Below are 12,522 nucleotides of genomic sequence, written 5' to 3'. Positions count from 1 at the left end.
GCAATTGATTTGAAACCGATAATCAAAACATAAGGCAGCAACCAAGCAATACACATAAAACTTATTTCAAAATGTTGCCACAATGGCGAATTAAATCTAGCACAACGCTTCAATGTTTATCACATCGACATATGTTAGAAGTTTGTGGTTAATGGTTAGTGGTTAGTAGAATAACAGTAAGAAAATGGATTAGCAAGTTAATGTAGAGAACATGATTTCATCTATGCATCAAATGACTCAAATATGATTGAAATAGAGGCAACCTATAAATGCCTCAAAGTATCATGAATGACCCATTGATCAATCATTGATAGGTTTGAAACTTTGAAGGTTTTATCAACTCTAAACAATCATGGTCATGATCTAATAGATTTCATCAACCAAAAAAATATAACAATAAGTCAACAATAAATATTAAATGATAACAATAAACAAAGTTTGATTGAAAATGGTGGATAAAAAGTAGTAAGAGGAAAAATCCCAAGAAAAAGTTAGTAAAGCAACAAAACCAATATAACGAAATATAATTGATGTTAAAACCACAAATTAAATCCGACTTAAGCAATGCAATGAAATAAAACAACAACAACCCAATATTATATTTACATCATTTACAAATTATATACACTGATTAACAAAATATAAACAAGACTGAAATGCAATTGATTTGAAACCGATAATCAAAACATAAGGCAGCAACCAAGCAATACACATAAAACTTATTTCAAAATGTTGCCACAGTGGCGAATTAAATCTAGCACGGCGCTTCAATGTTTATCACATCGACATATCTACGACGCTCTAATATCGCACACCAGGTTGAAGATGGACACGGTTACGCAGTTCGATAAAACACTTTGTAGAACTGAACTTGACATAGTATCACGATAATAAAAATAATATTCATATTAGGTCCTACCGGGAGTCAAACCCAGGTCGCTGGATTCAAAGTCTAGAGTGCTAACCACTACACCATAGAACCACCAATGCTTTATGCTAATTCATTAATGTACACATGGCATTATCTAAGGTAATCAAAATTCGAGCGGGTATTGAACTGAAGTTGATATGGATTTAAGGTTTAAAGGTATGATTAGAGTTTAACCGGTAATTATTAAATATAATTTTAAAGATTATAACTAATATATATAAAATTAATATGTAAAATATATCCATAACTTTATAATATAAAAAAATAGCTTACATGTTGGTAACTGATAGTCATTTGTTAATAGTCTTTTGGAGAAAATAGTTATTTAAAAGTTTTAAAAGAAAAATATGTATATCATTGGCCCAAGCCCACTTGAGTTCCTAACACTAAAATTTACTGAAAATACAAGAATAATTGTGTTGCCAAAATTACAATTAGTTGAGACTTACATTCTCCTCTTCATTCTCAAATGGTCACCTTCTTTATTTATTTTTATAGTAGCAATTATAATATAACATATGTAACATTCTGCCAAAATGAAATATAATATCTATATATTTTTTTATTTTTTCTTCTTATTTATATATTTATTTCCCCTTTTCTTTTAAATCTGATGGTGCATGTTGATTCTTCTTCTTCGTATATTAAAATGTGAATGAGATTTTTTAGCTTTAGTTTATTCTTTGTTTTGTCAAGAAAAATCAAATATGTGTTTTTTCTCCTAAAAAATCCATAATGTGGTCGAACTAGTTGATGTGATTGAACTGCTGATTTCGGTCGGTTTTTTGTTGTTAAAAATAATAGGTTTTCAATCTTATTCTGACCGAATGCGAATCCGATTCCCGATTCAAAATTGGTTGGATGAGCCCGTTCAATCCAATTTTCATCACATTAACAATACAATAAAATAGTTGATATAATTAAATATTAAATTCTTAATAATACAATAGGTTCAACAAAATACGTATCTTTATTAACTTCTTGACATAGATCTAATAAATTATTCTTCGTAGCTTAACATTATGACATACACAACAATTTTCTAACTAATATCTATGGTGACAAAAATAAAATTCATATCAAGTCCTACTGGGAGTCGAACTTATTGATATAAATCCAATAAATAGTTCTCCATAACTTAACATCATGACTTCTACAATAATTTTCTATCTAATGTTTATGGTCTAATCCAGTTTTCAACACATTAACATTAACAATACAACAAAATAGTTGATATAATTAAACATTAAATTCCTTACAATACAGTAGGCTCAACAAAATAGTTCTCTTTATTAACTTGTTGACATAAATCTAATAAATAGTTCTCCATATCTTAACATTATGACTTCCACGATAATTTTCTAAAGAATGTCTATGGGTACAAAAATCATATTCATAGCCGTTCCTACCGGGAGTCGAACTTGTTGACATAAATCCAATAAGTAGTTCTCCATAACTTAACATTATGACTTCCACAATAATTTTCTATTGAATGTCTATGGTTTAATCCAGTTTTCATCACATTAAGATTCACAATACAACAAAATAGTTGATATACTTAAACATTAAATTCTTAACAATACAGTAGGTTCAACAAAATAGTTACCTTTATTAACTTGTTGACATAAATCTCATAAATAATTCTCCATACCTTAACATTATGACTTCTACGATAATTTTCTAACGAATGTCTATGGGTACAAAAATCATATTCATATCAGGTCCAACCGGGAGTCGAACTTGTTGACATAAATCCAATAAATAGTTCTCTATAACTTACATTATGACTTCTGTCATACCCCAAAATTTTCCCTACTTTATTTTTATTCAATTTCCCTAGCTTATGGTTTTATTCATTTGCATACTTTGTTTCTATTTGATCATGCATTCATCGACATTTACATATGGTAATAATTTATGCCAAAGGTTAGATGATAATAGATTTAATCGGTTTAAGTGGATTTTTGAGGTGGATATTATTTTGTAATTATTCGGGTTTATTTCCCATATTACTTGTGATGGGTATCATCTCTTTATTTGAGATTCATGGTTATTTCGGAGGTTTGCTTTGATTCAAAGAAAAGGTCAAAGTTGGAATAAAAGGAAGATTTCATTCATTTATTGGAAAATATCACTTCTCAAAAGTACTAAAAGTCATGGGTTAAGCCACTCAAAATTCAAGGCAAAAGTGGTAGAAAAATCAAGGCAAATGCATGAAAATTCAAGTTCAATTACTGTTGACTTTTTGCCTTATATACTAACTTGGTGCTTTTGCTAAACTCAAACATCATTGATCTTTAACTACCCTTAACTACCTATTTCTCCACAAGCCATCCATTTACCTAATTACCTTTAACTATCATAACTTCCAAACTAACACAAAACTTGCAAACAAACATAAATCTCAACTTCCATTTTGTTCACTCAATCCTATCCACTCTTAACATTTAATCATATGACCGAAATTGGTGATCCGCAACTAAGGATTAAATTAACTCTTAAATATTGATAAATCAATTACTTGGATCATAATCCAAGGATGATCATTCACCTACCAATTCTATATAAACATGTTATTTTTCATATTTTTGGGGTTAACTAACCTAACTAAAAAAATTCACAATTAACCATTATTTTTCCACCATTTTTCTTCTATTCTCTCTCAATATTCATCTTCTCTCTCACCCTCACTAAAGTTCATCTTCATCACCATTTAGAACTTCACATTGAAGTTCTAAAATGGTGGAACTTAGCCATCAACAATTTCTATATTATCATCAACAATTATTGATGTTTGTCGTGGCTATATATAAAATATAGTTTGTCGGGTACTTGACTGCAAGTGCATAGTCTAGTCGCTTTAGTTTTAAAAGATATCGATCCCACAGGGACCTATGGTCAAACTAGTGCTACTAACGTCACTATGTTTAGCTAAGGGAATTGATTAGTAGAAGTTCGGGGGCAATACAGTAAATCTAAGGGGAATTTTTCGGTTTTAAGAAAGAATAAAGGGAAGGAATCAGTATGCAGCGCATTAATTGTCATGGATTCGATAAGTCGCCGATGAATAGTTTAAATGTCAAATATCTCTCAGTAGAAAATGTTTATTTAAAAGACTTTATCTCACACTCTCGTGGTTGTTGATTCGACCTATAACTTTAAGTCAGAATGTACGCTCTCGCTCTCCCATTTGAAGTCAAAATTACTTTTTGAAAATAAATAAGTTCTAATTGCTTTTAAAGTGCTCTCGCTGTTTTTAAACTCAATGCCTAATTTTTATTATCCGGCTTGAGCCTCACGCTCTCGCGATTGTTGGTCCTTACCTTAGTTAATTTCCCACTCTCGTGGCAAAATTGTATTAAATAGCTTTTCACGCTTTTGTGATAAAGTTAATTAAATTTAGATTAAAAACTTCAGCCTAAAAGGTTATTTGAGAAAAAGGGTTTTCACCGGTTATTATTAAATTCCATCAAATTAAGTTGCTACATACCGATACCGGTAGTTTAGCCGGACATACTAAATAAAGAAAACGCAAGGCATACACAGGTCAACATTGCGGCAAACATGCTTATAACAATAAATGGGCAATAACAACAATAATTCAATAAAAACCTGAAGATCGAAGTACAGAGTATAGCGATTCTTGGAGCACTTGAGCAGTCATCCACAAGTCGGTAGGCTTTGCTTCTTCAATACAAATTATTACTAAAATTAAATAAAGTGTAGTAGTTTTCCAGTGTAGGAAACTACTACTATGGCTAACTGGAAAACTAACTGGAAAAAGGGAAACTACAAAAAGAATGGCGAATACAATAAGGCAACGGAAACAAGGTTGCTGAAAAGAAAGAAAAAATGTTGAAAGCTAGAAAGTTGAAAATTAAATTGCAGAGTGTAAATATCAAAGTAGGCGTCCCCAATTTTTCCCATTTGAGTCCTTTATATAGTGTCCATTAGGTCTTGGTAGTTGAGAAAATCAAGGAAGATTTGGTCTTGAGAGAGGAATCCGTGGGAAAAGTTTGTTGGAGGAGATTTAGGCACGTTTGGGTGTCTGTTGCTGACTGCTTCAAAGCGCACTTGGTGGCCGCGTGACGCTCATCATGGGCCTGTGACGGTCGTCACAGTCTGGGTCGTGACGAGCGTCATGAATGTGTGGCGGTCGTCACATCAGCAAAATCTGCAAACTCTGCTTTCCTGTTTTTTTGTTCTTTTTCACTTGTTTCTTCTTCTTTTTCTTCCTTTTCTTCATTTTGCTCTTTAGTGCATGGAGATTCAAATACTTGCAAAAACAACACGAATACTTGCGCAATAATCGGGATATTAATCGAAATGATGTGATCTTTGAGTGTAAATTAAGGCAATTATCTGATGTGTTTTCGCGTTATCAAACTCCCCTAAACTTGAACCTTTGTTTGTCCTCAAGCAAACACAACTTTGAAAAATAAAGTAAATGAGAATACATTACCCGTTCTTACGTGGTTGTCAGGTGGATTGTTGGGATTTCCGATATTGAGTAAAACACCAAAGATACTGTGACGACACGAGCTTTCAGCTTTAGCATAGATCTCTCCTTTACACAAGCCAGTTCGAATCATGCTATTATAGCTCGACCTAGTGTCTCTGTCTCTATTTCACCCGGTTTCATTCTAGCGCAATTACATTAAGCCCTTTGCCTTCGCACGCACTTAGTGAAGTGGCCGGTTAGTGACTTTGATCCTTTTCTTAGCACGGGGGTCTGGTACACTTAGTGTGGCACCCCTTTTTATATCCCCTTTTTGAAGGTTGTGGGGGATCGAACCGTAGTTCGCCCTACCGAGTCCAGTACCAGGTACCTCTGGACCAACCAACTAGGGTTTCTATTCCTTCTTTTTGCATAACTTTGCAACCTTTTGTATGGTTATTTTATCAATTTCTTGATAGCAGCAGTATGAAGGAGTTTCTTGATTTATAGGCATCAAACACTTATGTTCATAGGCTCTCCACGTGGTTTGCGCTTGAGACGGTGCTGACTGCTAGTATAAACTACTAGGGGTTAATCTAGAATGGAGACTTAAGGTGTCGGTATAATGGTTATTCAAATTGATCTCGTAGAAATAAGGGATCTAGGGTGTCGGGATGGTATCAATCTTGTTAGATCTTTCTCAGTTTTCCTGATAAAGCCTCCGCGGAACAACCTATGTACTCGTAGGGTATGCATTTAATCTTAAGGAAAAAAATTTGTTATGCCAAAATATGTGTAAATGATTGAAAAGGACAAGCAAAATTTTTTGTATTGGCTGAAAATATTAGCAATAGAAACAAGTAGAGGAGTGATAAGGATTTCCTCCCATATTTAAACAATGCATTGTCCTCAATGCGACAGTATACAGAAGTAAAAAGGAAAGAAACAAAAATCACTGCTTGTCATTACGCGGTTGGCTTCTTCGTGCTCTGGCTCTTGCTCTTGCACGCTCACCTCGTCCTCGCTGGGTAGGATCCAATCCTACATGCTGAGTGTATTCCTGGATGGCATCTACGCGATAAGTCAGGGCACTCATCTGGTCTGAAAGTTCCGCCATCCCCTGATCATGCCAGTGAGCATAATCGTGCTGATCCCGCTGCATTTGCTGGATCGCTTGCATCATTTCTGTTTGGCGGTCTTCCATTATTTGGTTGTGTCTCAACATCTCGGCGTAGATGTTTTCCATGGAGGCGGGTCTTTGTTCGCTTCTTTGTTGTCCTCAGGAGGAGGTCTCTGCAGCGTGCTCTTGAGGTGGTTGAGGCATGCCTCTGTCGAGCTCCTCTTCGACTTCATCTGTACCGTTACCAGGATTTCCATCATTTGGCTCGGGGGCCTCCATATCAAAAGTCAAATTTGTCATTTCTCTTGGATCTGTGTGGTTCCTGTTGGGCATGATGATGCTCCGTACGGTCTTGTTTCTAACAACAGGATGATACTTCCCATCATCTATTGCTTTGATTAGGTGTGAGGCACGGCAGTAGTCGATGTCGAGGAATTCTGCTTCCAGGGCTGGTAAGTTGGCTAGCCTATCTCCCAGGTTCAAGCCTAATGCTACGGAGGTGATAATTCCCCCACAACAAAACGCTTAGCTGCCTCTCATGCAAGCAGCCTGGATGTTGGCTAGTAGGAAAGGAGTAACATTGAACGCAATTTGGGCAAACACACAGTGAAGAAGGAAAAGTTCCTTGGAGTTTACCTTGTGGTTGTTGACTCTTCCAAAAACTGTGTTGTGGATATATGTTGCGTTAAGCGTATCCCAACTCGTTGTGTTCATGTTGGTGAGGTTGTGCCAAACTTGGAATGCTATCTCTGACCATTCTTCCGGGATGCAGCAGTGGATTCCTTCCCCATGTCGGAAACCAAGCATTCTCGCTATCAGGGTTTGATTAAGGGAATACTCGGTGCCAAACATTCTAAATATGGCTACACCGGTGAGATATTGGGTAGCGCTAGGTGGAGTGATGTAAGAGTAGGAACTTAGAAATTCCAGGGTCAGCGCTTCGTAGGTTGGTTGCGGTGTGGTATAGAGTTGCGTCAAGCTGGAGGCAGCTAGCATCCATTCCACACCCTCCAAAAGTCCTAACTCCCTTAGGCATTCATGATCAACATACCTCATGGCTTGAACAGGGGTGTGACGGTCGTCACACGCAACGGATGTGTAACGGTCATATGCTCGTAACGGTCACTTTCATGTGTGTGACGATCGTTCCAGATTCGTGATGGTCATCACGTCTGTGAGACGGACGTCACCCTATAGTGACGGTCGTCACGTGCTGAATTCAAAAATTTCCTCTAACCCAGGTTGCAGCAGAATTTGATAGCAGCATAAATAATAGCTAAGCAATTTTAATTTAACAGCATAAATGAAGAAATAAATAAAAAGATGAAATAAGCGTAAATAAATAGCAATTCAATTAATGAACTAAAATTAAATGTAACATAGGAAAAAATGTAGCGATAACATAGCAAATGAAAGCAATAGAACAAAAGTAATGCAATAAATAAAAGTGCTCCCTCCCCATACAAAACAAAGCAGTGTCCTCATTGCTTAGTGCGAGTAGGAGAAAATAGTGGTCAGTAGTATTAGCCACGTTTTTGTCCCAATGCAGCGACAGCTTCGTTCAGATAATGAAACTGCTCAATGGCTATATCCATCAGGCCTAGGACATCAAAGCGTATGAGCTTTATCTCTTCTTTCACAATGGTGATGTCAGCTTGGAAAGTATTCAGACGGGTGATGAGCATGGCATGATTATTAGCACAAGATGGAGGAACCGGTTCAGCAATGTTGTAATAGTTAGGAGGTGTCTCAGGGTCAGATTCTTCCTTATGGATAGGGTCATTGATACATTCATATTTGGGCGGTGTAGCGGGAGGTGAAGGTGGATTGATAGGGTGTTTCTCTAAGTCATAGAGCCAGTTATCTCGGTTGTAAACACTCATTTTCTCATGGTTAGGCAAAGTGAATAGTCGAACCACTTCGTTACTGATTAGATAATCAAAGGTATCCGTCCCAATGTTACCTATGATTTTGCGGTTAAAGCAAAATTCGATATCCATTGGGCGGATGTTTCCAAAAGGTACAAGCTCATAAAGTGGGCGTACAAGTCCTATGGCGTCTGCTATCATGGTAACTAGGCCACCTATGATTATTGGGGTACGGTTATTCTTAGCAAGGTGGACAAATCTTTCCATCATGAATGTCATTATATTGACGTGTCGACCTTGATCGACACACAGCAGGATGAAGAGTTCATCGCGGAACACTAAGGTGTTATTCTCTTCCTTACCAAATAAGGTGTGGGCTAGTATTTTATGAAAATATCGGATAGCAGGGTTATGGATCTTTTGTGAGTGCATCTCATTCGGGTTTGGGTTGGATTCTCCGGATATGCAACCCCAGAAGTCATCGAGATCAATGTCATCGATAAGGTCCTCCTGGCGGGTAGTAAAGACGAAAGGGCCGCTAGGGAATCCTAAGAGGTCAGCAAGGTCTCGACGGGTGTAGGTGAAGTCCATGCTAAATAGCCTAAAGGATATTAACCCTTTGTTAAATCCGTAACCATGCTCAGGGATGTATACAAGGGAACTCAGGAATTCTAAGGTAAGCTCACGGTACGTGACAAACCGTCTTTTAATGGCTGCGTTCTCCCACCCAAGCTGGTTAAACATATATAGGATGTTATCTCGGATGCCTAATTTATCCATGGTCGGTCCATCATAATCTATGGTCAATGCCATATTCTTCTGGGCTAGATAGTTATACCGCCTGCGTTGGACTCTGCCTCTGAAAACTGTCTCTGGTTGTTGCATGATGAAAGTAATTAACTAACTAGTTAGTAATTTTCCTGTTTGTCAGTATCCAATATGTCTAAGTTAGTTACTAGAAACAACAAGAGTGATTGCAAAGAATCAAGAAGGGGGGAGTAAACAAAATAAAGAAGAAAATTAAAAAAGGGAAAAAAATATATTGTAAGAAAAATAACGAAAAGAAAAAAAAGGGGTGGGTTGTCTCCCACTAAGCACTTTGTTTAATGTCGCAAGTTCGACAGTAGTGTCGCGTTGTACTAGGTTTGGGGTTGAGCGGGCAGCTATATGAGTCTGAGACTGTTCGAATAGTCTCTGTTTTCTATATTATGATAGTGCTTTAAGCGCTGCCCGTTTACTACAAAAGGGTCAATATTTCTACCTTTTATTTCTATCGCACCACTATTGAGAACTTGGGTGATCTCGAAAGGACCAGACCATCGAGATTTGAGCTTTCCTGGAAAAAGTTTAAGTCTTGAATTAAATAGCAGCACTATGTCGCCGACTTTAAACTCCTTCCTAGAAATGCGTTTGTCATGCCATCTTTTTGTTCGTTCTTTGTAGATCCTGGACTTCTCGTAAGCGTCCAATCTGAGCTCTTCTAATTCGTGGATGTCCAGAATCCATTTCTCGCCTGCGGAAGTGTAGTTTATGTTAAGGGTTTTAATTGCCCAATATGCTTTGTGTTCAATTCTACAGGGAGGTGGCATGATTTACCATAAACTAGTTTGAAGGGTGTGGTTCCTATCGGGGTTTTGTAAGTCGTCCTGTAGGCCCACAAAGCTTCGTTTAGTTTGGATGACCAGTCTTTTCTGGATATTCCTACGGTCTTCTCAAGAATTTGTTTTATTTCTCGATTCGAGACTTTGACTTGCCCGCTAGTTTGTGGATGATACGGTGTTGCTACGCGGTGTCGGACTCCGTACTTCAGAAGGAGTTTTCCAAATATATTCAATATGAAGTGGGAGCCACCGTCACTAACTACTAGTTTCGGCACACCGAATCTGGGAAAGATAATGTTTTTGAATAACTTGATCACTACTCGTGTGTCATTTGTTGGAGAGGCTACAACCTCGACCCATTTTGAGACATAGTCGACAACAACGAGTATGTATTTATTACCAAAAGAAGCTGGAAATGGTCCCATGAAGTCAATCCCCCATACGTCAAAGACTTCGACTTCTAAGATTCCTGTTTGTGGCATTTCATCGCGTCTTGAGATGTTGCCAGTGCGTTGGCACCTGTCGCATTTTATAACCGCGTTATGGACGTCTTTGCATAGAGTAGGCCAAAATAGGCCGGATTACAGGATCTTAGTGAAGGTCTTTGAGGTACTTGCATGCCCTCCATAGGGGGCGGAATGGCAATTAGAGATTATATCATCGATTTCATCCTCAGGAACACATCGACGGAAAATACCGTCGGTCCCTCTTTTGAAAAGAAGGGGTTCATCCCAGTAATATTGTTTTAGGTCATGAAAGAACTTCTTCTTTTGTTGATAAGATAGGTCTGGTGGAAGTGCTCTGACGGCTAGGTAGTTGACGAAGTCAGCGTACCATGGCAGAGTTGCGTTCGCGTGTACTTCTTCCACGGGTTCTTCTCTTTTTGTATTGTTTAATGTCAGTTCAGACATATCACTTTCCATTTGGGCTATGAGTCGTTCGTAAGGGAAATCGTCATTAATTGGGATTTGTTCGGGCTTGTTCCCTTCGATACGAGATAAGTGGTCTGTTACTACGTTCTCAGTACCTTTCTTATCTTTTATTTCTAAATCAAACTCTTGTAAGAGCAGGATCCATCTTAAAAGTCTTGGTTTGGCATCCTTCTTACTTAACAAATATCTAATAGCGGCATGGTCGGTATAGATGATAATTTACGCCCCCACCAGGTAGGAACGAAATTTGTCCAAAGCGAACACGACAGCTAGAAGTTCTTTTTCAGTGGTGACGTAGTTCATTTGGGCAAGATCAAGTGTTCTACTCGCATAGTAAATAGCATGAAGCTTCTTATCCTTCCTTTGTCCTAGTACTACGCCCACTGCATAATCACTCGCATCGCACATGATTTCAAATGGTAATCTCCAGTCAGGTGGTTGCATTATGGGTGCGGTGATTAAAGATGTTTTTAGTTGGTTGAACGCTGTTAAGCATTTTTCATCAAATATGAAGTCAGCGTATTTCATTAATAATCCTGTAAGTGGTTTGGTTATTTTTGAGAAATCTTTAATAAAACGTCGGTAGAAACCCGCGTGTCCTAGAAAGCTTCTTATTTCTCGAACGATCTTCGGAGGTTGAAGGTTCTCTATAATTTCGATTTTAGCTTTGTCTGAAGGAGAATTGCCATCCAAGGCGCAGCGGAATTTAAAAATTTCTCCATTTAGTGATCCTTACGAATGGGCATGATTAGTGATAGAATCGTTACCTCTTGTGGCGATTCAAACCTTTGGTGCAGATCTCTGATAATGATCAAAACCTTTGATACAGATCCACGGGGCGATCACGAACGTTGAACGATGACAACGTCTCTACTCAGTCCACACGAACGGATTCCTTCAATCGCAGTGCTAGCTGTTATGAATGAAGGCTTTGAGTGAGAGAAAGAGGGAAACAAAATTCCAAGTCTCTACTTGAATTTCAGTCTGAGTGGAGTGGAGTGACAATGCTTCTACCCAAGGGGTTCTATTTATAGAACCACTTGTGTGGGCTTCAAGCTAAAAAGCCCACTTAAGTGTATTTTGGCCCATATCTTATAATATGCCCAAAATCACTTAAGTATTTGGTACCTTACCATATTTAGTCTCCCACTTAAGTGCACCGTACCTTACGGTGTTCCTTAGTTACTCTATCTCTCATCAATCCGTCCTTTGTGTGTGACCCTATAGGTTTTCGCGGCGTTGGCAATTATATTAAATCACGCATTTAACATAATAAACAGTGAGCGATATCTAGCAACACATCACTGCTACCCAAGTCACGAAAATGTCATGTGATCTGACAAAACCTCCTGTGATAATAATTATGTGTATAATTACCCCTTTGCCCTTATGTATATATTGAACACAAGGTATAGACCGTGTCATCCTTGTCCAGTTCAATATTGGGCCCATAGACATTTATCCTGTTACGCAGGATTGGCAAATTCCATCTAGGACACTCATGTCCCTCAGCATGCTTCGTGGAGTACCCATCAACTGTCTTTATGGTTATCCAGTTACGGACAACGTTAGATCAGCAACAAAGCACTCGACTCTACATCTAGGATCCATAGTGGTTTCAGGTCGAAGAGT

The 12,522-nt window shown here is 37.8% G+C and overlaps 1 non-coding gene across 1 annotated transcript; it reads right to left on the bottom strand.

Annotated features, from left to right (window-relative positions):
• Positions 1-910: 910 nt before the first annotated feature.
• Positions 911-982, bottom strand: TRNAQ-UUG (transfer RNA glutamine (anticodon UUG)). Its single transcript has one exon. It is a non-coding gene; the product is annotated as a tRNA-Gln (tRNA).
• Between the last annotated feature and the right edge of the window lie 11,540 nt (positions 983-12,522).

The sequence above is a fragment of the Lathyrus oleraceus genome, chromosome 3, assembly GCF_024323335.1.
Source record: "Lathyrus oleraceus cultivar Zhongwan6 chromosome 3, CAAS_Psat_ZW6_1.0, whole genome shotgun sequence".
Taxonomy (NCBI): Eukaryota; Viridiplantae; Streptophyta; class Magnoliopsida; order Fabales; family Fabaceae; genus Lathyrus; species Lathyrus oleraceus.
Note: the sequence above shows the minus strand (reverse complement) of the source record. Positions and strands in the feature narration are given on the sequence as shown.